The following is a 25,353-nucleotide window of genomic DNA, read 5'->3' as shown; positions in this document are numbered from 1 at the left end:
CGGTGACCCCTTTGGAAGAGCAGCCCCGGGGCTGGGGAGGGCACCTGTGGGCAGGGGGGGTGGCAGCACTCCTCGGCTGTGGGGCTGGCCGTTGGAGCCTTTTTCACCTGGAGGGTTGGCGATTTGGTTGGTTTGGTTTGGTTTGGTTTTTCTTTTTTGACGAAAACCAGCCTGAGTTTTTAGAGCTAAATAAACACTGATTTTTCCCATCTCTTCCATCCTCTCTCCCTCTGCCCCCTAAAATATTTTGGTTTACATTTGGCGTGTTTGTTTGCTAGTTTGAAAAGATTGATAAGGAAGGACGATAAAATGAGATCTCGGAAGCATCTGTTGAAAGCACAGGTCTGCCCCATAGAGCATGACCTGCTAGCTCCGTGGGCTCTGGGGCAGGCTGGCTCTGGCATGCTCAGCAGTTTTGGAGAGGTGCAGCTCGGCTTCCCCCAGTTCCCCCCCCTCCGCTTCAGAAACAGGTTTGTTTGTAGAGAAGAGCTTGCTCTCGAAGGGACGCTGTGCTCATGATTTTGTTCAGCCTAGTCATTAAAGTTAGACACGAGCTCCACTGTGAAATCGTCCCAAGCCTCTTCTGACAGTTTGTATTCAAGCAAAGTTTCTCCTGTTGTCTAATAGTGATCAGGCATTAAATTAATAGTATTGGAGTGTTTTTAAAATGTAGATATTTTCTCTTTTGAAACCAACAAGACCAAATACTTGAATTCTAGAAGGAGTAGTTTGGCCAAGAGGGTTCAATAGGGATCAAACCAGGCACCAATCTAATTAATTGTCGTGTATAAGACTTCTTCTAATCCTCATTTCCAACCAGAGAGGACTGTTTTCTGGTTGGGGTACCCTTTCCCCTCCTCCAAGCACAGAGATGAGACTGGAGCTCCAGAGGTTGGCCTCTGACTGGTGTCAGCAGTGGATGTGCTTACCAGGTAAGCATGCCTTCAGCTCCCAGAGCTTTTGGTGGTCCTGGTGGGACCAGACAGTGCTGGCCCTTTTTTTGGTGGTTTATGGCAAGTCCTTATGCCCCAAGAGATCTGAAGGCATGCAAGACCCATCAACCCAGTTCTCAAGTTCATGAATTTGCCATGCGTGGTCCTGTTGTCGCAGCTGTGTGTCTCCACTCACAGCTGGAGATGTTCTGACCACCTCACCCAGTAGACAGGGATTGCTGGTTTCAAGGCTGATCCAGTCACCAGATGTTCCAGGGTACAAGCAAGCATCTTTAAATGTTTGTTGTTTTTTCTCTCTCCCCTAGTGCTGTGTAAATCAGAAGTATCTGGTTTGTAAATCTGCAGATAGCTTCTGCTCCTGATGTGACTTGACTTTATTTTCATAAAGCGTTGATTGCTCTTCACAGAGGCCCTGAGAGTGCTTGGCAGATATTGAATGTGCCGTTACTGTTTTGGGACAGAAGGGCTTTGCAGTTCTGGTTTGTGAACCTTAGACCACATCCCTTTTAGGTATCGGCAGCTGACTAGGGCAAAGCCAGCTGAATTCATTCCTGTTAACCCAGGGCTCTTGTGCATATCCGACATGGCCTCAGAGCTGTCCCTTAAACCCAGTGTGAGGCACTGCGGGATTTTTCGCATGGGATTCAAGTCATCCCTGTCTGCATGAAGAGTCTCTGTTTGCAGAGCTCAGTCCTCGTTGCCATCCTCAAACACTGTGTGCCGGATGGTGCAAGGCAGCATCATTCGGAGGGGACTGAGAGCTGAGTCTCATGTCCTATCCTAGGTAGGGTAAGCGTAGGGAGGGGTGGTAGAGCATCCATCTGCTCATCTATGTGTTTCCATTCGTGCATCTGCACTGTTTCTCTTGCTCCTGTGTAGGAAGGAGGAGCAGAGGCTCAAGCATTTCAGATGTGACCTTAAGTTTTAGTGACTTCTGGTTTTGGGGTGCCTGTGGAAGATGGTCTCTGTGGGAAGCACTGAAGCTGGCTCTTGGCTGCCAACCTGTGCCACTTCATTTCTGAGGGTGGGACAGATATGATCAGCACTTTTAAAACTAATACTCCTTGTAAAGATGCAAACAAACCTCATCTCTCCACTTAAGTAGTGAAGCTGTAAAATGACTTGAATAGTTGTCATTCTCAGATAGTATCGGTATTCAGCAAGGCCATTTCCCTGACTGTGCCTTTGGAAATGCCTCTCAATACACATGCAAATGCAAAGCTTATCAGGCCCCCTTTTTCACTGACAGCAAGAAGTCTGGGAGGGGGAGCTTGCTTGGGACCAGGCATCGATGGAAGAGCAGGGCAGGTGAACGTGAAGAACAAACCTGGGAGCCGAGTGGGTAGAGGAGCTGTTGCGGAGCAGCCCTGGCAGGGAGCATCCTTCCATGTCTCCTGGTGCCGTCCCTGCCTTCCGTGCATGCAGCTTAGATCTCAGCCTTTTTATACTCTTTTCCTGATGATTTTTTTTTCCCCTGGGATAAAACTGAAGGGAAGAAGAGGAGAAAGTGTGGCCTTTCCTTTTTAGGTTGCAAACTTCAGCCTGGTTTGCTGTTGTCTCATGTCTTTAAAACACTGGATAATTAACCAGTGGATAAAGCAGAAACTGCCTGGCCAGCTCAACTACTGTGGCAATGAACAGCCCTCGTGTACTTTCTTACAGAGGGTAGAGGGGATCTCAAATGGATGCAGGGCAGAATTTAGCATCTGTAGTAAGAACACAGCAGAAGCCTTGGACGACTGGTGGGGGCAAGGCATGGTGAGCTGTTTGCTAGAGCGCTTTTGCATATGGAAAACCTAGAAGGTCCTGAAAGGTGCTGCCCCTGCTAGTGGTATCAGTGGAGCTTTTTGTGGTGCTCTGCTTTTCTAGGTGTTAAGCAGGACTGCTTCACTTGTTTAGTGCTTTTCTAAAGGAGTCAAGAGTATGGCGGCTCTTAAACGCTCCCAGGGAGGTAGCTTTTTAATGAAATCTTGGCGAGCAAAGGTGGATTAAATATTTCTCATTTTCTCTTCGGCAGTCCTTTGGAAGTGAGTTGGTAAACCAGGACTTGATTTATTGGCCCCAGTGACCCACCCCAATGTGAGGTGATGAACTCTAGTTCTGTAACGTGAATTCAATATAAATGGTACTAGTTTAAAAAACAAAACCCCAAACCAACCTGCGATCCACCTTTCTTTCACTTTTCTGAAGTCTGTTTACTTTCATAAACTGGCTTTTTGGAAGCTGATACCTGGAGCCTGATGATTAATTACCTGCTTGTAGAAGATAAGGTAGTAAGTATAACTGATAGTGTGAAAACGGCTATTATTAGATGACACATGTAATCTTACGCAGCTCTGGATATTCTGCTGAGAGCCAAGAGGAAATCTGCTCCGTCTGAAAGTAAATGGTGTTTCCGTTGTCCGTGTGTGAGCTGGGACCTGGGCTGCAGGACAGGGGCTTCTGCAAGCTATGTGATTGGAACTGGCCCGTTGCATCCCTGTTGAGTGATATGCCACAGTTCCCAAAAGTCTGCCCACAGATCCAGAACAGAAAGCCAGGCACAGTCGCTGCGTTGTGCTTGTGAGTGCTTTGGCTTCCCTTTCCATGCATGGCGCGAGTCTCTGTGCATATGTAGTCTTTCTGCCCGTCCAGCTTCAGGCAGCCCTGTTGGAGTGATGGACATTTCTACTGCCTAGTTCTTGCCAAAATAAAACTGAATAAAAAAAAAAAAAGACAGTCATATTGGGTGATATTAACAAGACCTGGGGAAGGAAAAAGCCTTCAGGTACCATAGGATATGTCCCTGGCCTCTGAGGTATGTGGGACCATTGGGAGGAGTGACTCCCTGAGGCCAGGGCAAGGGCTTCCACTGGTTATAGCCTTATCTAGATGTGACTGGAACAACTGTTTATCCATCTGCAAGCCTGGAGGCATACAGACTCACGAGCTGGTGTCCTTTTCCTTCCACTGAAGCTGTTTGCTCTGGGTTCCCCAAACGGGCATTTGTTATATTCCAGTTGGGTAAAATGTTCATGCTTTTCTTTATCAACATGAACAGTTGTTTTGTTGTTGGGTTGTTTGTTTTTTTTTTTCATTATTAAAAGCATCAACACTTAACAAGTCATCAGAGAGGCCCAGAAGCAAGCCATGGATATGGCAGACAGCCTGTAGGAGCAGAGACATTAATCTATGGCCTCTTGCTGTTGTCTGCTCCAGCGGAAGAAGAATGGTCTCTCCGGGTGAGGGGGTGGGAAGATCTCTGCTTCTATTGATTCCCACTTGTAAATGTCCACATATTTACCTAGAGGGTATGATATATTACAGTTAAAATGGTGGCAAAGAGAAATGGCCATTCCCTGTAGGTTGGTATTGATTGAATGTGCAGCTACCCTGCACTTATTTCTCCTCTTCTTCACGCACCCTTTAGGCCAAAGTCCTTTGCTTTTTATTAGCGTATTTATAATCAATATATGTATTATTTACTATGACGTATTAATGAGGCCTTTGAGATGAGAAGATGCAGGGGCAGAAGCAAAGGGTGAGGTTCAGCCCATTTAATTTGAGGTATCTCCAATATAGGCTTTAACATCTGCATCCCCTTGGGCTTCCTTTATCGGCCATGTGGAGAAAGGCACTTCCGTGTCATGATTTATGTCAACTGTGTCTGTTTTAAGAGTTGTACGCTAATCGTGCTCTTTCTCTCTGCTGATGGGAAGGCAGCCTAGTTCATATGGAAGGCTAGTTCATATGGAACCACCTAAAGTCTGGTGAGATCAGTCCAATTCAAGGTGTTACGGTGACCATTGTCCACTCTTCCTGTGCAGCTGTCCTAGCCCTGGTGAAAGAGGGGAAATCGCCTTTCTCAGTAGCAGTCAGATGTCACCTCTTGCAGTCCCCACGCTGCCTGGGCACAGCTGCCTGGGTCAGAGAACTCCCTGTTCTCTGTGATGGAGACCTCTCAGAGACCAGTGGCATCTCCCATGCTTAAGCAGAAGTTCAGCTACTTGACCAATTGATATCTTTCTGATATCAAGAGCACTTTTGATCCTCTGAACATTGCTTTAACTTTTCCTTTTTTGATACTGTCATATTTAACCTGTTGATATTTTTGGTGCTGTAGGCTGCTACATCCAGGTTCTTTGTGATTAAGCCAGGAAGCCTGCCCTGGGCTGGTGCACTAGATGCAAGACCTCTGTAGAAACACCCATTTCCATCTCTTCTGTAAGTTCAATGAGTTCTGCTAATAGGCTTAGCAATGCTGAGGTCTCAGACACTAAGGGTACAGCTTGAGTTTCTGATAGCCAGCCATTGCTGGCCACTCGTCCAAGGGGCTTCAGTGGAGGAGCACTGCTTGCGTGCCAGCCCTCTCAAACTCCAGGCTCCCAAACTTCAGGGTAGCTGCTGTCCCTGAAAACAAGGCTCAAGACACTTAAATGAAATACTAAAATTGGGCCATATCTGGAACTATATTCTCCATAGTAATGCATTCAAATTTGTTTTCCTCTTTCAGTTTTCTACAGAGATATCTTGCTTTCAGCCGTCCTGTTGAAGAAAAAACTTGTATTGATTAAAAGGCAATTTTCTGTGGGCCTTTGATGGAATTATCCACTTATACTTGTCAAAAGCAATCAAAATAAGGGGAATAAACTGTGTTGGTTACATGTAAATGATTTGGTCCTCTGGAGGTATTTCATCAAATAAAGCTGAGGATCGAATTAAATGATGATCTAATTAAGTGTCAGGCATGGGAACCCAAAATGCAGCCCTGGCAGGTGTTACACTCCATGTGAGTGTGGAGATGAAGGGCATGAACGCTAACAGAAGCGTTGCACCGGAAAGCTGGAGGGTTAGTGCTTTTGTGGGGACAAGGCTGACCATATCCTTGCAACCTGGGTGAAACAGGAGGCCCACCCTGGGAGGCATTGGGCTTTTTATCGGTCCCAGCATGGCTGTGGCCTTTCTTGCATCTCACACAGATATCCATGGCGGGGTCTGCTGATGTTGTCCCCTTAGGCTGGCCCTGCGGCATCCTTCTGTATTGTGACTGCCCTTTGGAGATGCTCTAGGAGCACGAGGATGGAGAATGGCTGATCTCACTGGTGGAGGTGAGGTGCTTCAACTGGCAAAAATGCCTGGTATAGATCAGAAGGTGTGCAGTGAGGCAAATGAAAAAAATTATAAGCCCATTTAACATACACTTAAAACGCTTGGCCCCCGGGAAGGCTAAAGTCCTTTCCATGCTGACTATCAGGCCTTAATGCATCCTGCTGCAAAACACACAACATTGCTGATGTGGAAGAGGGAAGGTTTGGGGGCTGCACATCCAGTTTTCCTGCGAATTAGCAGCGACTGGCTGGGTTTGCTTCTGCATTCTGTATTTTTAACCTGGCTTTTTGTCTGCCAGCCAGAATTCATCCTGCCCTGTCGCCAAATGTCATCGTCCCCTTGTGGTTAACTTGCTGCAATTCATGAAACACTTGGCTGCCATAAATAGTTATGTGCAGAGGTTCCTCCGCACGCGGAGCGGGCAGAAATGCACAGGCAGCGCTGCTAGGCACTCGCACACTAACATGTCCACCAAGAGAAAGTTGACCCACTTCTGCAAATAGATAACTCCTGGCAGAAAAAGTAACACTGTCTCAGAGAATCTTGTATTCCCTTGCCTACTGGATTGTGAAGCAAAAAGCAAGCCGGCTCCATCTTCTGAATTAACAGCGAGGTGAGCACAGTGCTTCCCGTTGAAACGAGAGCGTAAATCAGCCCTTGATCTGAGGAGGGCTTAAAATGGCCACAATTCATTTGTGATTTTTTTTTTTTTTAAAATATAATGAGAGCTTTTGTTAGTGAATGAGGTGTGTAGAGTTCAGGACTCAGCTGCTCTTAGGCATTAGGAAACATTTGTCACCATGGCAATTGAAGGCTGCTGTACAGGTTATTTTGAACACTTTTCTAGTGACTCATGTCTGGGCCAAGACCGTTTATGCCAGGTTACTTCAGTCCCCGGGCGTACAGGTATATGTATACTCTTCCCTCCCTTAAATCGCTCCTTGCATTGCTATTTGCCCCTCTCAGGGAGCTCATTACTTGTACTGACTTACTACGTCTCCGGGCAATGGTGGTGCCAAACGTTCACCTTGCTCAGGGACTCTCCTGCAAAGGGTCTTTGTGAAAGATTGTCCTTGTGAAGGAGATTACAGGTTATTTATCGGTTAGATTTGAGACTGGAGCACTCTAAAGCTCTGTGTTAAGTGCTGTCAATATTGCAGCCATGTCGCCTGGCTGAGCAAGTGGCTATAGACTTTCCACTTCCAGGGTTCTTGTGGTGAGACTGAAGCCATCCCGAATCCAATGTGAATTAGCTCATTGTCTGCATGGGTTTCTCCTACAGGCTTGTAGGATAGGATGTCTCCTGTTTGCCTGGGGTGGGTGTGGTGGGAGTGGGCTGCACTATCTGTAGCGGAGGGCACACTGGCAGCCAGTGCCAGGCTTATGGCATCGGGGCTTTGGCCAGCTGCAAACTGCAGTCGCAGGGGTGACATGCTAGCTGTCTTGTGTGGTTGTGTCAACCCCGGCTTGCTGGCAGAATTAGTTCAATCAAAGCTGGATGATCTGAAAAGCCCTTCAGATGTTGCTCCGTCCCCCAGCTCCGTGCAGTGATGCTCAAGACCTCACGCTGCTGCTGCCTTTCCCCCATTTCATCCCCAAACTCCTCTGCTGCTGGGGTTGCATTCGCGTGCTGGGGTGTCAGTGGCATGTGAATGTTTGTGGGAGATGGCACATGTGCTGTGTAGAGCAAATGGATGGAGCAGGGCTCAGGCTGGGATGCTGCTGGTTCAAACTGTCTCCAGGGCAGTAGGATGCTCCAGGGCTGCCTACGCCCAGGGGTTTGGCAGCCATGTCTGGCCTGCCCCTGCCTTCCCTGGACAACGGAATGAGGCGGCGTGGTGCTGAGAGCCCCGCTTTGGTGTGGCGGGGGGAGCTGCGTGGCGGGTGCTGCTCTGGCCTCTCGCTGTAGAAGATGCATGGAGAGGAAAGGAGCGGGTAAAGGGACCACTCAAAGTAGAGCAGTAAACTCAAACCATTATTTCAGAAAAGAAGAAAAAGTAAGCCTTACAGCATTTCCAGTCCCCAAAGCTTAATATTTCTATGGAAACCAATGCAGCAGGAGGCTTGCTGTCAGTCTCTGATCTAGTGGGGCTGACTAGATTTAAAAAATGTTTGGCCTTCCCCACATCTTCCATCCTGGATCATCTGAAGACAGGTTGCTGTGTATCACACGTGCAAGGTTAAAACCTGCATTCCTGGTTTCTGACTCTCTGTTAAGAGCTAAGCAGTCTTTGGAGGGTTGGCATCCATCTTCCATCTGCAGTTTTTTTACTCGCTGAGGTACATTTCATTCACTCTGTGACACTTATTGATAATGTCTTGGCCTATAAATGCCACTCGTGTGCCACCGTGCTCCTTGAAGGATGGCTGTGACTTTGTATCAGGGCTGAATCAATTAGTAGTGTGGTACATCTCAGTGCCCAGTGAAGTTACTTGCGAAGACACTGGTTGACTTTAATGGAGTTAAGACTTGGACTCTTTCCACTTGGTTTGGTCTTTTATGCAGAGGAGATTCATAATGTCCTTAATGTCTACAAAAGGATGTAATCTGGCCTATTTAGGTAATAGTCCGCTAGATTTTTGTGTAGCCAGAGGACTAACCCTGGTTATATATGTGCAGCTATTTACCATTGTCACGTTGATGTTTTCACTGGTTTCCCCTCACCCTGCCCCATTTTTGCTTTTAGTAGGATCTACTAGAAATGGCTCCAGGACAACCTACGTAAAAGTCCACTGTTTTATGCCGGAGTAGCATCGTCAGATGCTAGCAGTGTATCAGTAATAAAAAACCCCTCATTTCAGTTGATGCTGAATCTCTTTCTGCTCCTAACAAAGGTGTTAAGAAAATCTTATTTTTATGTACGATCTTAAAGGACTTTTGTGATGCACAGTATTCTTTTGTCTTCCCGGTTTCCTTTCCTAATCTCCCTTACTGGGGTTTTCAGTCTCATATTTATATATTTCCCAGCAGTTGAATATAACTTTGATCTATGCTTTGGATCTGTGGAGCTTTTAATCCCTTTCCACTGAGTTAAAAGCTTGTTTGCTGTTGAATGTGATATGTAGTTATAGGTTATATGATCTTCACCAGCAGCTCATGCCTCGCACAAAGATGACATATTGTGAAAAACTCGGATAAAATGTCCCCTTGTTCCTTTTCCCGATTGCAGCTCCAACCCAGCATGGGAGTAAGTCAATCGTTCCCTCCTGAGCAGACTGCTGATACACCTGTCCTTTGCTGTTCCGTGTACCGATGTATAGATACGTGTATATAAATGTACTCGCTTGCTTTATTTCAATTATTCATTCATTTCTTTGTGATGTTTATTTCTGAGGCTACAAAGTTGAGTGTTTCAGCCAGTGCAGCAGGCTTTCTGTCTCCCAGTTCTGATACCATTTGTGGGGTTTTCCCTTTTTGTCCTCTTTGCTGCTTGTTACACCTCCTAAAAGGTGGGGATAGGTTTGTAAAGCCTGTGCGTTTGTCTTTGACGTCTTGAAACACGATCATGTACGCCTTGCTTGTGGAGACCTTCTCTTGTGGAGTGGCTGTAGGTTCCACCTCAGGAAAAATAATGATTTCTGCAGCTTTCAGTCCTCCAGGCCATGTTGATGTAGCTGCATGTGTGTGACTGTATTCAACCATCTTTTGAAAGTTGTTCTTTTTGAGGTTTTGGTGTAGCTATTTGCTCTATGGATTCTGAGCAGTTTATTTGGAAGACTCCCATGCTTGTCTCCTGGCCTCTTGTAAAAATACAGTCCTATTTTTACAAGGTCAGTTAAGACTGTATTGTTTTAGGGGTAAGCTTTAAAATAACAAAGGAAGGATGGAGGGTTTTGCAACTTAAAGCACTGGATTGGGATGCAGATTTTGTGGCTTTCTCACCGTGACATGACTTTCTGATGTAGTCTGAGATAAATGATGTGATCTGTAGTTCTCTTTTTATACAACTGGGATAATATATTTCCTTTGTCTCCTCCAAGTTTCTTGTGGCTCATTGGGTCATGTATAACATGCTCATACAGTGCTCAACAGAATTAGACCCTTACCTCGGATGGGGCCTCTAGCCATTGCTATGATACCAGTGATAACAAACAACACAGGTTTTGAGTTATAATGAGCTAGCAAGGAAGGAGCAGCCTTTATAGTAGCTCCAGACATTTCTAATTCCCAGTTTTGGAGTTGCTTCAAATCCTGTTTCAACTTCACTGGGATAAAAGCACTTTACCTATAGGGGTGCTTCTTTCTGTATTGTATATACTTCATGGGACCACAGGATGATGAAGTATGGACAGTCTCCAGCCAACTGTCAAAACCAGAAATTTGTCAATTAGTAATTTCTCTCCCAAATGAGAAGACAAGGAACAAAATAAGATAAAGAGCAGTGCTTGCCTCTCCACAGCCAGAGAAAAGTGCAGAAGGATGCTTTGCTGTCACAGCGACAGGTTACCTCGATATCTTTCAGAGAGCGGGGACGGCATTTGTTGTTATTTCAGCTCATTCCATCTGCGTTGCCCTGTTGAGTATCATATTATATGTGTGTATTTAAAATGCTGTTTATCTGGCAGCCTAGTGCAGTTTCGGCTGAGGTGAGGAACCACAATTGTGAAGCGGATGGGTCCTTGTTGTCACATTGCTCCCCGTGTCACTGCAAAGCAGCTGGGTCTTTGCCGTAATTGCTGAAGACACCTTTCCTCCTTCCAATTAAATTCTTACCTGATCCCTTGATTGCTCCATTTCTGACGCTGATAACTTCGTAACTCCTAACAAGCCCTGACTGAAAAGTCATCAAAATCACTCTTGGGTGTGAACCCAATGTTTCTTAACCACCCAGGGCTCTTATTCCCATTTGTGTAGTGGAATTTGTGGGGAGGATCTATTTGTCAGCGTATCACCGAATCATTAGGAGGGTGACAAGACCGCAGTAACTCTTCCTTGGCAATTACGTATGAAAGGTTGTCAGTGTGAGTGGTATGGGAAGTTAAAAGCCTTAATTTTCATTTGGAATTGAAACCCTAATGACTTTCCACTCCCACAGCTCATAAAGACCTTGTTTCAGCCTCAAGTTGACCAAGAAAAGGGGGGGGGCTCTTTTATTGCAGTCTTTTTTGTGCAGGATTTTTATGAAAAAGCAGATTTATGAGTCACTGTTCTTTGTATAAAAGATAATTACTGGAGTATGAACCACAGAAAAGTGACGTTTTATGACTTTGCCGCTAGCCACGCAGTGCGAGCTTTTGCTTTCTCTCTTTTCAATTAGTTAAGTTAAACAACATCTCAGTTTGAAAGGACTAATTATATTCCTGTTTGTTGTTTGCCTTATACAGTAAATGTTTTCTATATGTAAAGCTAAGAAGCGGAGAGGGGGAGAAAAAGGATCACCCCAAATGAATGCTATTTAATTATTTAAAATGATGGGTGTAGATCCTGTGGGGTTAAGTGGATTGTTGTATTCAGTCGCATCCATCACTCCCAGCGTAGTAAGGAAGAGAAACTGGATCACGCAAATCCGTTTGTTAACCCTCGGAGCTTAATTAAAGTCCTCTGGAAATTTGTTCTTTAAAGACACATTCCTCTAAACAGCAATGTTGTTTAATCCGTGCTTAAATGTAAAGCTGTGTGTTTATCCACTTCTGTGTGTTTTATTGTTTTGTGGTGTTTTGGTTTTTTTTCCTATAAGCAAAGGGAGCATTTTGTACCGCAGAAGCATCCACAGCCTGAAGCAAGAGAGAGCTGAGGGTGGCTGTGTAGGTAGAGGTGGCACCTGCGGGTCACAGCCCTGCTTTGGCTCTGCAGCCACAGGTCAAGAGTTTGCACAACGGCAAGCGATCTGGAGCATCTCTGTTTCTGGGGGTCCACCTGGGATACCTGAAGGGCATCTTCTGTTCAAAGGACAGGTGCTCAGCAGTTTCAGAGTATTAAGTATTCTGAACATGATTCAGACTTTGCTCTTGGAAGTATCTGAGGTGACTCGCTGATTTACTTGGATGTGGGGCTGTGTACTTGAGAAAGCGTCGCTGCAGACCTATAAATGCCCTCCGTCCATGACAGCATAGGTCCAACAAGCTTTCTGATCCCACAGCTCTGGAGACAAGTCTGCTCGGAGTCCTGCAAGATGAGGAACGGATCACACAAACAGCAGCTGATGCAGCTGTTGGAGAGGCCTCTATTTTTCCTTTCATCCTGTTACAGCATCTTGGCCAGGTTGGACAGGGAAGGTTTCCGATGGAAAATCTGCTGTCCTGTCTTTTCATTCTGCCTTATTTGGATAAAAATTAGAGGGCTGTCCTTTTTTTATTTTTTTATTTGGCAGTTCAAAGTGAAGCAAGTGCAGTATTTTTGGGAAAGGCTTGGAACTGGCCCTGTAAAAGGAATGTTATCTAAAGGGTAAAACTCCCTGACTGTGTTATGTTTAAGGATGACGATATTTGAATTTGACCTTTTCTTTTTAAAGGAGAGGTTTTATATCTGGATTTAAACCAAAACCTTATCAAACACAAAGGGACAGGCTTGTTCTGCCGAAAACCACATCTGTGGAGCTGGAGGGAAGGGCTGGGCAGCATGGAGTGCGTGGCCTGTCATGGGGGGCCATGGTGGTGCCAACATCCTGGACCAGCTGCAGGAGGGTAGAGAGCAAGCAAGCAGTTGGGGGGAGAACTTTGGTCAGGCTCACATGAAGCTCTCATCCAGCCCTTGTGCTGAGCTTCCTTGTGCTGAGGAAGACGTCCTCACAGTGGGCGAGGAGTGGGCAGCAAGAGTTGCCTGCTGAGCTCAAGATGGGGTTGGAGACCACTGCAAAAGGGTGCGGCAGCAGCCCGAAGGAGGAGATGGAGTAAAGGAGTCCAAAGATGTGGTTTGGGAGCCAGCTGTTATTTTTAACAGCCGATTCCATTGAAATGGAGTGAACTCCCTCCAGCATAGCATTGATGATGGTGCCTGGAGCTATAAAGATTGTATTTTGATCAGCATGTCAAAAGCAAGTCTACCACTAGTTATGAATATATTTTCCAAATTGCAAGCGAAAGAGATCCCAGAATAATAATGGGCAGAAAAAGTTGCCTGAAGGGACCAGTTTCTTTCATAAATGCTGGAGGAGGTGTAGACCTGAACTTTGCACTCCTTCCCATCTCAGCTTTTTAAAAATGCAAACAGATCTAGTACTTGAGTTTTGAACCGGTTGAAATTCTGAGTAGACATAGTGCAAGATGGCAGCAAAACCAATAATGATGGAGTTTTGAAAATACAAATGGCTCAGTTGAAATTGTGTGGGATAAATGAGGAAAAAAAGTGCCTGTGTGTCCTGTGCTGTATATCGTTGACCCAGTTGGTTATTCAATGATGAAGTCTGATCTGTATGTTTCGAATGACAGATCTGGGTTCTGAAGTGCTTATGATTAGATTAGGACTGTGTAGTAAACCTTAATGGTGCATGAAAAGCTACCGCTGGATTTGCAGTAATACGTACTTTTCTGCCTTAGAACAGCATGAATAATACTTTATGGTTGTATAACTCCTTCCAGACAAGGAGTCTAGGAGGGCTTTGTAATCGCTAATGAGTTTGGCCTCATAGCATATTTATAAGCCTGAGAAGTAGCATTATTCCCCTTTTTTATGGTTTGGATGTTGACTAGCCTAAGTATGCAAAGAGCAGGCAACAGAGCTTTCATGTTCCGACCCTCAGTCCTGGCCCTTATCTGCAGGACTCGGTAGGCTTTCTAAGTGTGTCTAAGGCATGCTCAGAAATCTACCGTGGATTCAGTCCAGCAAAAGGGTTGTTTTTTGCAAACCTCTGGGCATCCATTGTAAAGCAAAAAGCATTGTAATTATTTGATGGTAATTTCTTGCTCGCCTTTTCGTTCTACAGCAACGGAGATTGAAGCTAATCCTCTACTGGAATGAAATCAGTTTGGGCATTATGAATATCGTTTCCTTGCCCAGAACAAAGAGGCTAAGCTAATGTGAATGAAAACTCCTGTTATCTTTACATGGGAGTTGCAGGTGGGTAAGGAATGTAGAGGTCAGCCGGGATTGGGAGCAGATAATTGCCTGTGTCAAAGGGCAGTGAGAGTGATGCCTGTGAAAAGCTCCTTGCAAAGTTGGTGGGATCAGGCACTGCGATGGACACACGGGGATTTTTCTCTAGCAGCTTCTTCAGATGTTCATCCCAGAATGTACAGATTTATGTAGAGGGATGTTCTGCAGTGTGAGCATCACGTGGATTGTAGATAAATTTTATAAATACTCTGTGTGTGAATTTAGTGTTTGGTGACAATTGCCAGAACGATGGTTCTAGAGGGAGAAGTCCCTCTTTAGCCGTAAGATGAGCATATACGAGCAGGCATTTCACATACCGCTTTCGCATTCCTAACCTGAAAAGATGCTTTCAGATCTCAGTGCTTTTTCAAGGACTGGAGACCAGTGAGGATCTCACCTGTAAAGCTTTAGCTGTGGAGGCAGTGATCTTCATGATACGGATTTACATCTACTAGCACAGTTGGTTGTTAGGATGAGCAGCATTTGTGGTCTCAGATACTCCCTCTTTTCCCAAGGTGGTCAAGCCAGGAGACTAAGGGGCTCCTGAAGCTGTTTTTGAGCTCCAAGGTGGGAGGGATGGTGACTGTAGTAGAACTTCAGTGGTGAGGATTGGGAACAGGAGAACATACCTGTATTTTCTATAGTAGTTTTACTATAGAAGACTTGGGGAATTTCCTAGGAAGATTTACATGTGGTTGGTTATTAGTTTGCTGGCACAATGGAAACTGCAATAATAAGCTTGTTGGCACTTGAAAAAAGGTACAGATTTTCTTTTTTTCAGAGGCAACTGCTTTGTTTACTCTCTGTCTTTACAGATGTAGATCAAACTCGTCTCAGATTTTGAGATGTTACCGCACTGAAGAAGGCCAATTTTTGAGGCTTTTTATATCCAGTTAGCTGAATTATACCAAGGATGAATTTGGCTCGCGGTCTTGTGCTATGCAGGTTATGACCATGTGAACATGAAGAGGGTTGTTTGGTTTCTCTCAAAATGATACTAAGCATAGGAATGGCAGCTGGGTCATAAGCAGAAGGAGGGAAAAATTTGAAGTGTACAATAATGTACATTACCTGAATTATTTTGGGAAGACAGTCTCTGGGATATCAGTATTCCCTTCTACCATGACATCCACCGACCCAGAGATATGAGAGCTATGTACTACACCATGTGTTCTGGCACTGAAATTATGCTCAGAGTATTGCTGCGCTTTAGACATGTGTCTCACTGAATTAAATGGCATTAAAGCTGTTGGCTGTTCCATATGACTGGCCTGTGGTTTTAGCCTGATTCAGGTCTATTAAATGCTATATTGGCATGCGACCTTTTTACTTATCTGGCTACTTCTGGAATGCAGTCTAGCCTCAGCTTTTCAGCACAGAACAAAAGCTTTTTTGAAACGCTGTTTGCTCATGGCTGCAAATAACAAATTTCAGGTGATTAGCAAGAGGCTTTAGCAAGTCATGCCAGATACACAGGGTATTTCAGTATGTGACATGGCATTCTTGCAGAGCTGGGACCTGGAGCATCCTATAGAGAGGCTCGTGGTTGACTGTGCAGTGCTTAATCTTTCTAGTACAGCCCATAATGTGTAGTGAGAGATCTAGATAATGCAAGAAAACAGTTATTGATCTGGGATTAGCCTACATAAAACATTTACATTGAGCAGAAACTAGGCCAGAATACCATTCTTTTGTAAATGGTGATGATGAATTGCGACCTGATCCAAAGTCTTCTGAAGTCAAAAGAACCTTTGTAGTTCCTTCAGTGAATGGGCTTGGGACCCTGGACTTTGGCTTAGTGGACCCTTTGGACCCCTGCACTTTGGCTTAGCACTACAGTCTATGTCTATCAGTGTTCCTGTTGCAAAGAGGAAAGTCTTAGTTTAAAAAAGAAAAATAATCAACCCCAGCCCCCCAAGCACCCAAGCAAGAAATAAGCAGAAAGCAATTAATATCATATTTGTAACAAACTCTCAGGTTGGCTAGTTATCAATGCCTCCTTATGAAGAATAGCCTGCCTGCTTTTCCAAATCCCTGCTCTGCTAGCAGTGCACAAGGCATTTTCCTGATGATTTATTATGGTAGGAGCTACAGAGTAATCCTGGGTAAATAGATTTATACATGTGACACTCTACTGAATGGGAGATTTATACTTGGCTATTCCATTGCTGCTTATTACCATATGATGTTTCATTGAATGCAATTATATGTCTGCCTCTACTCTTTAAAGACTGGAAAGGTTTCACAATATTACTATCTTCCTCTGCTCAGCAGAGCCTCACAAAGAGGCACTTTCCAACACGACGGATGGGGTTTGTGCGTTTTGGCTCTTAGCAAGACTCGTACTACTGTTATGCTGAAGGTGTTTGAGAAGTTGAGCTTAACTTCGCCACCTGCCTGAGCTCTCACAAAGTTTATCACTACAGAACCAACCTGGTCTTACAGGCTGTTGGTTGGGAAGATCCTCATAACTCTTACAGGTCTTAAGAGGACACGTAGGGCTTTCCTCTTGATGTAACGTCTTCATTGGTGTAACATATTCATTATGCCAGCTGAAGATCAGAATAGAGTATTTTCTCTGACATTAGGAGAATGATTCAGATTTTTATTAGCTGGTATTTTTCGCCTAGTTTCTTTGGCACAGGCTCTACTGTTTACTGCCACTATCTGCTACATTTTTACTCAGAAAACATTCTCATTAAACTAAAATAATTTCTTTCCCCCTTTGGAAATAATACGGTGTAAAATCTTTTCAAAACAGTGGCTTAAATCTGCTAGGTATTTTACTTAGTCTAGATATTTTGGGAGACATCCTGGCTGCACTGAGGTCTGTGGCAAAACTTCCCTTGGCTTTGGAAGGACTAGGATTTCACTTTTTATTTTCTGTTTGCCCGTAACTTTTTGTTCCTGGCTAGTGCATATTACATCTTTAATGATTTCATTTCAACGTGGCTTTTAGAAACCATGACCTTTTTTTGTCCACGGTCAAGCCCTGTGTTGCTGCGGCCTTGTGCTCTGAGACCTCATTCATAAACATCTCTCCAAACACGGCTCTTTATCCCGTGTCCAGGGATGCGAGAGAATCCCAAACAATAGCAAGGCTGAGACAAAAGCAGCCATTGTGGAGGGGGTGCTGGGGCGGGAGCGTGGAGGGGCCCAGGAGCCACGGCGGGCTGGGACCATTGTGCCTGTAATTGGATTTCTGCTGGCAGTGGCCAGCCGGTTGGGGAGGGAATGGGACCTGCCGGGGAAGGGATGCCGCTGCAATAAACCTGGCAGCGATTGGAGGAAGCAGGTGACCTTTAAACCCCGTGTTGTTGAGCGAGACCTAATATGGTACAAATGCAGCAGGTTGCGACTTTATTAGTGATTAGACACAGAGATAAGCCTCAGCACATTGCCTAATCTGCAGAGCCTAATTCCAGGCATTGAACCTAGGGATGCTGATGCAGACCCAGCGCCCATTCAGTCTGAGTGAGCCGGAGCGGCTGCAGACAGTATGGCAGGGAGTTCCTGCATAACCTGGGTCTAGGGCAGATTTTCATCAGCCTCTGCTGTCTGGGTGCTGGGACAGGGAGGCAGGCACTGAAAGTGTGGAATTGGGAAGAGAGTCATGCAATTGTTGTCTTCAAACCCAGCTTAACTTCTGTGATGGCTGATCACAAGACTATTTGCAGTGAGCAAGGATTGGCCCTTCCTGGCAAAATAAGGTGAAGGCTACAGCCCGAAGCAACTTGTCAAGTAGTATATTTAAGGGGAAACAAACTCTTCCATATTTCCATTTTTTTCCATTTGAGGCTGTTCCTGGGTGCTCTGGAGCTATTCTGAGTTCTTCTCATCTTCTTTTGGACAGGGTTCCCTTCCCTGCGGCCCAGGGTAAAGACATAGATGGGTTTGACTCATGGTGATTGATCCATGCTGGATGCTTTAGGCTGTGGCTGAATCCTACTAATGTGTCTGCATGAAAGGTGGTGGAAAATGTTAGAGATTGCAAGCAAAGATGAATCACTGTAGGGCAAGGGTTAAGACAGCACAGCAAGTGTGATGCTGTGGTATGCTCTGTTATTGGATTTCCTCCAAGGATTGCTCTTTGAGGAGCTTTGGCCTCGCGGCATGCTGCAGAGACCTGCTGCTTGGTGCCATCCTTTAAACATAATGTGGCAGCCTCCAGTTGGATCGTATGCAGATCTTGGTCTGTGTTACGAATATATGCATTGAAATGCTTGGCAGATTCACTTTGCAAATCCAGACAAGCCCATACAACCCTAACTTTTAAATCCATGGCTTGGAAATCTGCCTCTGAGAGCCACTGCAAACTTCCTTATCCTGGACTCTCCTGGGTGGCATCTGCCTTGTCTTCAGACCCACCGAGAAAACCACACAAACATGATCTAAGAAACAAAGAAACAAGCTTGCTAATAGCCATAACCTCTTAACTTTGTCCATCAGAGGAGCTCTTTTTGACCTTTATTTGAACAAACTGGTATTAAACTAATCCCACACGATCTCTGTAGTGACAGGGTGACCTTTTTTTTTTTTTTAATCTTGTAAAGTGATGTTGTTAAAAGTTACTGCATCTCACTGCCTTTGCCCCTTGCCTCCAGGCAAAACCCATTTCAGATTCCTGCTTCTCTAGTTTTCTCTTAGCCCTTCGTAACTGTGTTGTGACTTGTATTTTGGAACACCTGGCTCGGTATTTGGGGGTGAAAAGGGGTGAGAAGCTTCATTTGCTGTAAGAGAAGAAGTATCACTGGGATAATATTTGCCCCCAAGAAGTGTCAGGCCACAGAAATTTCCTAGGAGAAACCAAAACCTTGTCCTTGTGATGTTAAATTGTCCAGTTTGTTAAGAGGTAATCTGAAGATGTTAAATTCTCTGATGGTCCATTCAGAACTGGGGAGCGACCCGGCCAAGGCCGAGCTGTAGGTGAGACCCCCTCAGTAGCACCTTGTTGGGCTACCATATCAACTTCCCTGCAGCTTTGCACTGTTTTCCCTTTTATCACCCAGCCGGGGCTTGTTGTCTGTCTGTCTTTTGCCTCCAGAGTTTTGGAGAGGAGCCACTGGCTTCCTTTCTGTTCAAGGAAGCTCTGCATTAACTAGTCGCCTCCTCTGGCTAAAGAAGAGTGAATCTGAGGAAGAAGCTTCTGTTGCTGTGAGCAAATCTGGGACTGGGCCTGAGCTGCTGAGGTGAAAATCTGTGGACAGCAAACAATGATAGGAACTGCACATCTAGTGCCAGGTGACATGTCCAAGGCCATTTAGGCATCTTCCCTGCAGGTGTAAAACGAATATTATTCTGCCAACCTTGTGTTTCAACGCATCGCCTTCCCTCAGGGTAGGATTAAACTTGGTTCTGGGGGTGCTTGAAGGAGGTGAAGCAGGAGCTGAAGTGGGGGGAGCTCGCCCTGCCCACACCTCTGTTGCTTGTCTGCGGTGGGCAGCACGTGTGAAGATTTCCTGGACTGATGCAAATTTTGGCTTTGCACATCTGCTGGTTTTGTCTTCTGCTTGCACCTGATGCAGCTGGAGCACACTTTGCTCCAGAGCAATGTTACTGCCGCAGTAGACACCTCCTGTGTGTGCCGTACACTTCTGCTGGAGGTGATTAGGATAGGATTGGACCTATAAAGCCTAAGGAGAAGCCTAAAGCCTTCTGCAGTGGAAGAGGGGAACTCCCTGTTTGCTCTGTTGTCTTGGAAGGTGGTGGTGTGACTTCTTCCCACCTGCTTCCTCGGCTGTAAGGGCAGCACAAGGAATAGATACGTGGCGATAACTTGCGTCCTCCTTGTGAGAGAACGTACGTGCCTCAGGAGGAGGCTTACTGAGCAGCGTGCTCTCCACCGCCTGCTGGCGTCGCCTTTCTCTGAGCCAGCAGCGTTGCCGTCCTCTGCCGTGCAGCCCCTTACCCACCCGCGGTGATGGGGGCTCCTGGGGCGCACCACGGGGCCGGGGGAACACTTTGTTCACTAATCTCCAGACAGTGTGGCCTTAGTTAAATAAATCCATGCCTATAGGCAGCTTTCTGGGGCTCATTATAATACCAATTCAGTTGAATTCCTAAGTAGAGACCAGTGGTTTTGTGTGGGTATGAGAAGCTGGTGTAACTTTCTTAGGGTAGAGGAATCATCCACTGAAAGCTGCTTTGGGGACAGAGGCTGAAATGAGATCAGAATCTAAAAAAAGATGTCTGTAAATTAAAACAACCATTTAAAACATGTTATAAAGCTGGTTTATTGCTTCAGATCAGCCAGGGTATGGAATCATTCTTTTAGTTGACTTTTTTGGTACATCAGCAAGAGAACTGTGTAAACACATCCATAGATGAAGAGATGTCTCTGCCTTGAAATACTAGGGAGGACAGTTTTCAAGGCCAAGTCCAGTGTTATTTCTTTGGGTTAGGTGAGAGAGCTGCTTCAGATAATTTGAATTAAGATTATATAAAGACAGCTTTCAAGAGAGAGAATCCAAAGCAAGCCCTGCCTGATCCCTCAATGTCTGTGAAGAAATCCCGGCAATATCCCTGTTTGACCATTCAGGGTTAGATATGTCCAGAACAAGCAGGACTATGATTGCAGCCCATGTATTTTAATTTTGTAAATGGGAAGTAGTAATCTGTCCACACTCTGCACCATGTCCTGGCTTAGGCTGATGATCTCTTCTATTTATATTGCCTCTTCTGCTTGAAAGGGCTACGACAGGGGTGTGTTTGTGCATGTGTTTTTGTGTTGGTGTTGCACTCTATCATTGCTCTAATGGACCTCTGGAGGAATGTGATACAATACTTAATGCCGGCTATGCTGTTAAATAATAGCTTTTTTCAGGAAGGATGTGAAGAATAATTTATGTACAGGAAAACAGAGCAGGTATACAGAGAACAATAAAAATAGATAAGCTGTGATTTCATTAAAACGGTTGAGCCAGCTCCTACAGCTCTGTGATGCCTGCTGGTGCCCTCCTGCATGCCGCCAGCTCCGTGGGGATGGGTGGCCTGGGCTGCAGGAGCTGGGGCACTCGGGAGGACACGGCGGGGAGTGGGTCAAAGCCCAGGGGCTCAGCACTGGCAAATGCAGACATCCAGCAGCCCAAAGGCAAGGTCCTTGCGGATGCACTGCAAAAATCCTGCACTTGTCAGCATTTCATGAAGGAGAGAGGGTTATCCCCTAAGTACAATTTTGGTGTGAGGAGCACTTCTGGAGCTTGTTTATGCTGGGAATGGACTATAAACTGTGACCTGCCTTTTGATTGTACCAATACACTCGCTCTTGTCTGAATAGGTGTGTGCATTAGCGTACTTAATTATCTGCTGCATACTCTCAACTTTTGTTTGGATAGCCTTCCTTTTGTATTTAAATGTAAATAAATACTGATCGAGTAGATCGTGCTCCACCAGGGTTATGGGGCTGTGCTGGGGCTGCGCTCCCGTGAGCTCCTCAAATAAACAGAGACCTTCTCAAGGGCTACCGGGAGAACTCCCCCACCGCTAATTTTAAAAGTAACCTATAAATCAAAGCATATCTCTCGCTTTCCTCCCTTTGGCATTCCACTTTTGAAGCAGGTTTACTTTTGCAGTGCACAGCTGCAACGTCAGTTTTTGATTACTCCTCGCCTTTAGTCAGAGAGATGTATTATTTCAGTGTAAATATTCGCATGGGAAGCGGTATCCTGTGTCTAAGCTGTTAGGAAGCGATCGCTGTTTATCTTGTCAAAGAAACTTCTTACCCCTTCTGCAGGCTTCACCTGAACCCCCTCCCTTTCCTGAGCCCCAGCCCCTCTCTCTGCATTTCACGCGTGCGGTGGGGCCCCCCCTCAGCCTCTCAAGCGTGGCAGCCGTGAAAGCAAAGAAATCCCAGCCGCCTTCTTGTAAAGAAGTGGACCACCTATGTGATGGGGCACCTGGGCACGTAGGTCAGCAGTATGTTGTGAGAATGTGGATAACCTGTGATGGGGCCGCAGTTTACATTCCCGTGTGGCGGGGAACTGGTTAACGCTATCTGGTACCTCTGGCTGCGGCCCCACTATCACTTTTCTACTAAAGTTCAGATGGTAATTTTAAACCATGGGAAAACATTTTTTCTCTTTGAAGAGCATTGTTAGTCACTTGAAGTCTTCTCCTGCGTTCCTTTGCTGAGTGCATCAGCCCTCGATCAGGTTGCGGGGAGCCCACGATTCCCCAGGCGGCGTGGGAGGGGGTTGCCCACTGCGGGGATGGATGTGCGGGGCCGAGGGGGCTGGCATCATTTTTCTTCTGGGTTTGACTCCTGGGCGTGCTGGTCTGTGTTTGTGGGGGCAGGAGTACGACAGACACGTTTGAATTAATCTTGGATCAAATTAACCAACATTTTAGAAGAGGATTTTTGCAAATTCACAAATTACAGCTATGTCAAGAAAATACTAATTGCCTGCAATTTTGCCTCTACCCCTTCTCACCTCCCAGCCTATCTGTGTTCCCTCACTGAATAATATTCCACCTCTCTGGAAATGTAGTCAACTGCCTGCACGTATTTCAATGGAAATGCCGTTACAGTAAAAATGCTTCGTTTCTTATGTACTGCCAGGTGTTATTGGCACAGAGGGGAAATCTGCACTTTAACAGATCCTTGGCTTAATAAAGAAGTGAAAATGATGCCTGGTATCTTAGGGTTGGTTTTTTTTTAAACGTTATCCCTGCTCTCCTAGGAACAATGCAAATTCACTCTGAAGTACTTGCATTTCAATAGCACTCTTTTTTTTTCCTCAAAATACCGTGATGAGGGAGATCTGATAATGCAGTCCAGGGTGGAAAACCTTGATAACTTGAGCTGTTAATATAAAATGAAGGACAGACACTGTGTTGCATTAAAAGATAAGACTACAAGGGGGTGGTGCTTTTTTTGTGGGTTTTCCTTTCCTTGAGGCAAGAGCTGTGTTTGGTCAGGACAAAGTTGGGGTGGAGGGGGAGCCAAATCCATCATCGCTGGTGGAATCGCACCCTTGGTGAATGCATGCTACCTGGCTGCGGATCCTTTTGTAGGTGTTGTAAATACAAGGTCTCACCTAGAAGGTGATGAGTGACGGTAGGAAGCAACTCTTGAGATTAATGTAGTATCTTTTTGAAGCTTTCTGCCTTTCTTCTGAAGTCCTGGAAACTGTTTCTACCGAACACCTCTCTAGTCCCAGGGAGGGTAAGGAAATCCCCACCAGCAGCCTGGTGTGTGGCAGGCGTGCTGCTTGCCCTTATGCTAAAAGCAAACCAAAAAAAACCTCCAGCAAAACTAGAGCTTGTGCCGCCTCAAACAAAAGGCAGGGCTGCAGGGAAGGGTATGCCGAGAATCTGACCCCGGGAGCGCAAAGCCAAAAGGGCAGCGGCAGGAGCAGGGTTACGGCCATCCTCCGAGCTGTTTATTCAGTTGTCATTTAATTAAAAGCTGGGGCGGTTGCAGGCACATCATTATTTATTTATTTGTGCTGGTAGAAGCTCTTTTCTTTAGGACCTAAAGTTTATGTTTCTGAAAGGGATGTGGCTTGGGTGTTGGAGAAGCGTGGTGTCCTGTCTGAAGAGTAACTTGTGGCATTGCTTGCTCTCCAAGCGCCTTGGTCCCGTTGTCTTCCGTGGGCTTGCTCCAGTAATAATCGCACAGCTACAAAACTGAAAGTAATGTTGTTAAACTAGAATTATCATAGAATGTTAAACTAGAATTATCTTAGAACCATAGAATCACTTAGGTTGGAAAAGACCTTTAAGATCATCAAGTCCATCTGTTAACCTAACCCTGCCATCCCACCTGTAGGCCTAGGCACCTCCTGTCTGCTTCCTGCGGAGAGTCACCTGGGGCTTCTCCCAAAAACCATGTGGAATCATTTTCTTGGGGTACACATTGCATGGAGATGCGAAACAAATCATTACACCCAAAGATAAAGGGGCTGGCTTTGGTTTGGGCACAAGGATGTGGAAGGAAAATACATGGACATTCAAGGTAATGCCATTCATAAAAGCATAAAGATGTTTCAGGCCATCTAGCACGGAGAATCAGAGAATCATTTGGTTGGAAAAGACCTTTAAGATCATCAAGCCCGACCGTACCTGCCCACTACTAACCCATGTCTCTAAGCACCTTGTCTACCCGTCTTTTAGATACCTCCAGGGATGGGGACTCAACCACTTCTCTGGGCAGCCTGTTCCAGTGCCTGATAACCCTTTCAGTGAAGAATTTTTTCTTAATATCCAATCTAAACCTTCCCTGGCGCAACTTGAGGCCGTTTCCTCTCATCCTAATTATGAGCATCTCCTTCTAATGGAAAATAGATACCCAGAAAATGCTTTTGCCTGCGGAGGGAATATTGGTTCATTTAGTTTGCTTTCCCTGGTACAGACCCCGGGTTGAAGCGCACCCTCTGCCATTCATGCCCCAGCCTTATTACCGCTGTTTCTGCTCTAGATAGGTCAGAGGACCAATCCAGATATCTGCATGATCCAGTTAGATCTGGGCTTAAATGCACTGACATTCCCCAGAATGTGCTAAGCTGATAGATTTTTTTCAAAGGGGTAGAGTGCTGTTGATGCTTTGATACCAGAGGATTTGTAGATATATTTTGCTTCTCTGCATCAAGCCTCGTGATCTTGATGAAATCTAGGACTTGATATTTCCGTGAGGTTTTCAGCAAGAATATTGAATTAAAATTCAGTGGCATTCTGCTGTCTTTAATGATACCCAGGTGGAAAGTACAAGCAGGTAATTACACATAATTTTCATGTTTTTTTTCTGAGACAGACAACAATCTTCATATATGCTAGGATGAATGGTGCAGAACAATCTTGCATTGAGTGTGCCTTAATTAATACAAATGTTAACTACTCTTACAAATAAGTCACATTTAAATGTCAAACACTTGTTATTCATTGCCTGTGAGTAATTTTTCTTGCTTGCATATGTGTGAATTAAGCGTATGTTTTGAAGTCGTGAAGTATCCAAGGTCATAACTAAAAATAGTGAGTGTGCATTGTTTGTTTGCCAGCAAGAGTTACAAGAAATTCTAGATCGCAGATGGTTTCTTGCTGTGTGGTGTTCAAAGGAGGGAGAAGAGGTGCTCTGAAGCGTTCCCGTGGTGCTACGGGACCTTCCTGAGTGCTGGACTTTGTAGGTTAGGGCAGAATTTTTAGTTTTCATTCCTAATTTCTTTGTACGGTCTGTGGTGAAAACATCGCTGCATGGGTGTCTTTCCCAAGTGAAGAGCTGCGAATCCAGATATGCCACTTTAAAAAGGGAGGGAGACAAAGCGGGGTCCTGCTCTTCTCTTTCCC

The 25,353-nt window shown here is 45.4% G+C and overlaps 1 protein-coding gene across 1 annotated transcript in view; it reads left to right on the top strand.

Moving 5' to 3' along the window:
* Positions 1-25,353, top strand: part of CCDC85C (coiled-coil domain containing 85C) — an 87,419-nt gene that overhangs the window by 655 nt on the left and 61,411 nt on the right. The window lies entirely within an intron of this gene.

This window comes from Egretta garzetta, unplaced genomic scaffold (genome assembly GCF_000687185.1).
Source record: "Egretta garzetta isolate BGI_Z169 unplaced genomic scaffold, ASM68718v1 scaffold374, whole genome shotgun sequence".
NCBI lineage: Eukaryota > Metazoa > Chordata > Aves > Pelecaniformes > Ardeidae > Egretta > Egretta garzetta.
This window is presented reverse-complemented; position numbering and strand designations above follow the sequence as displayed.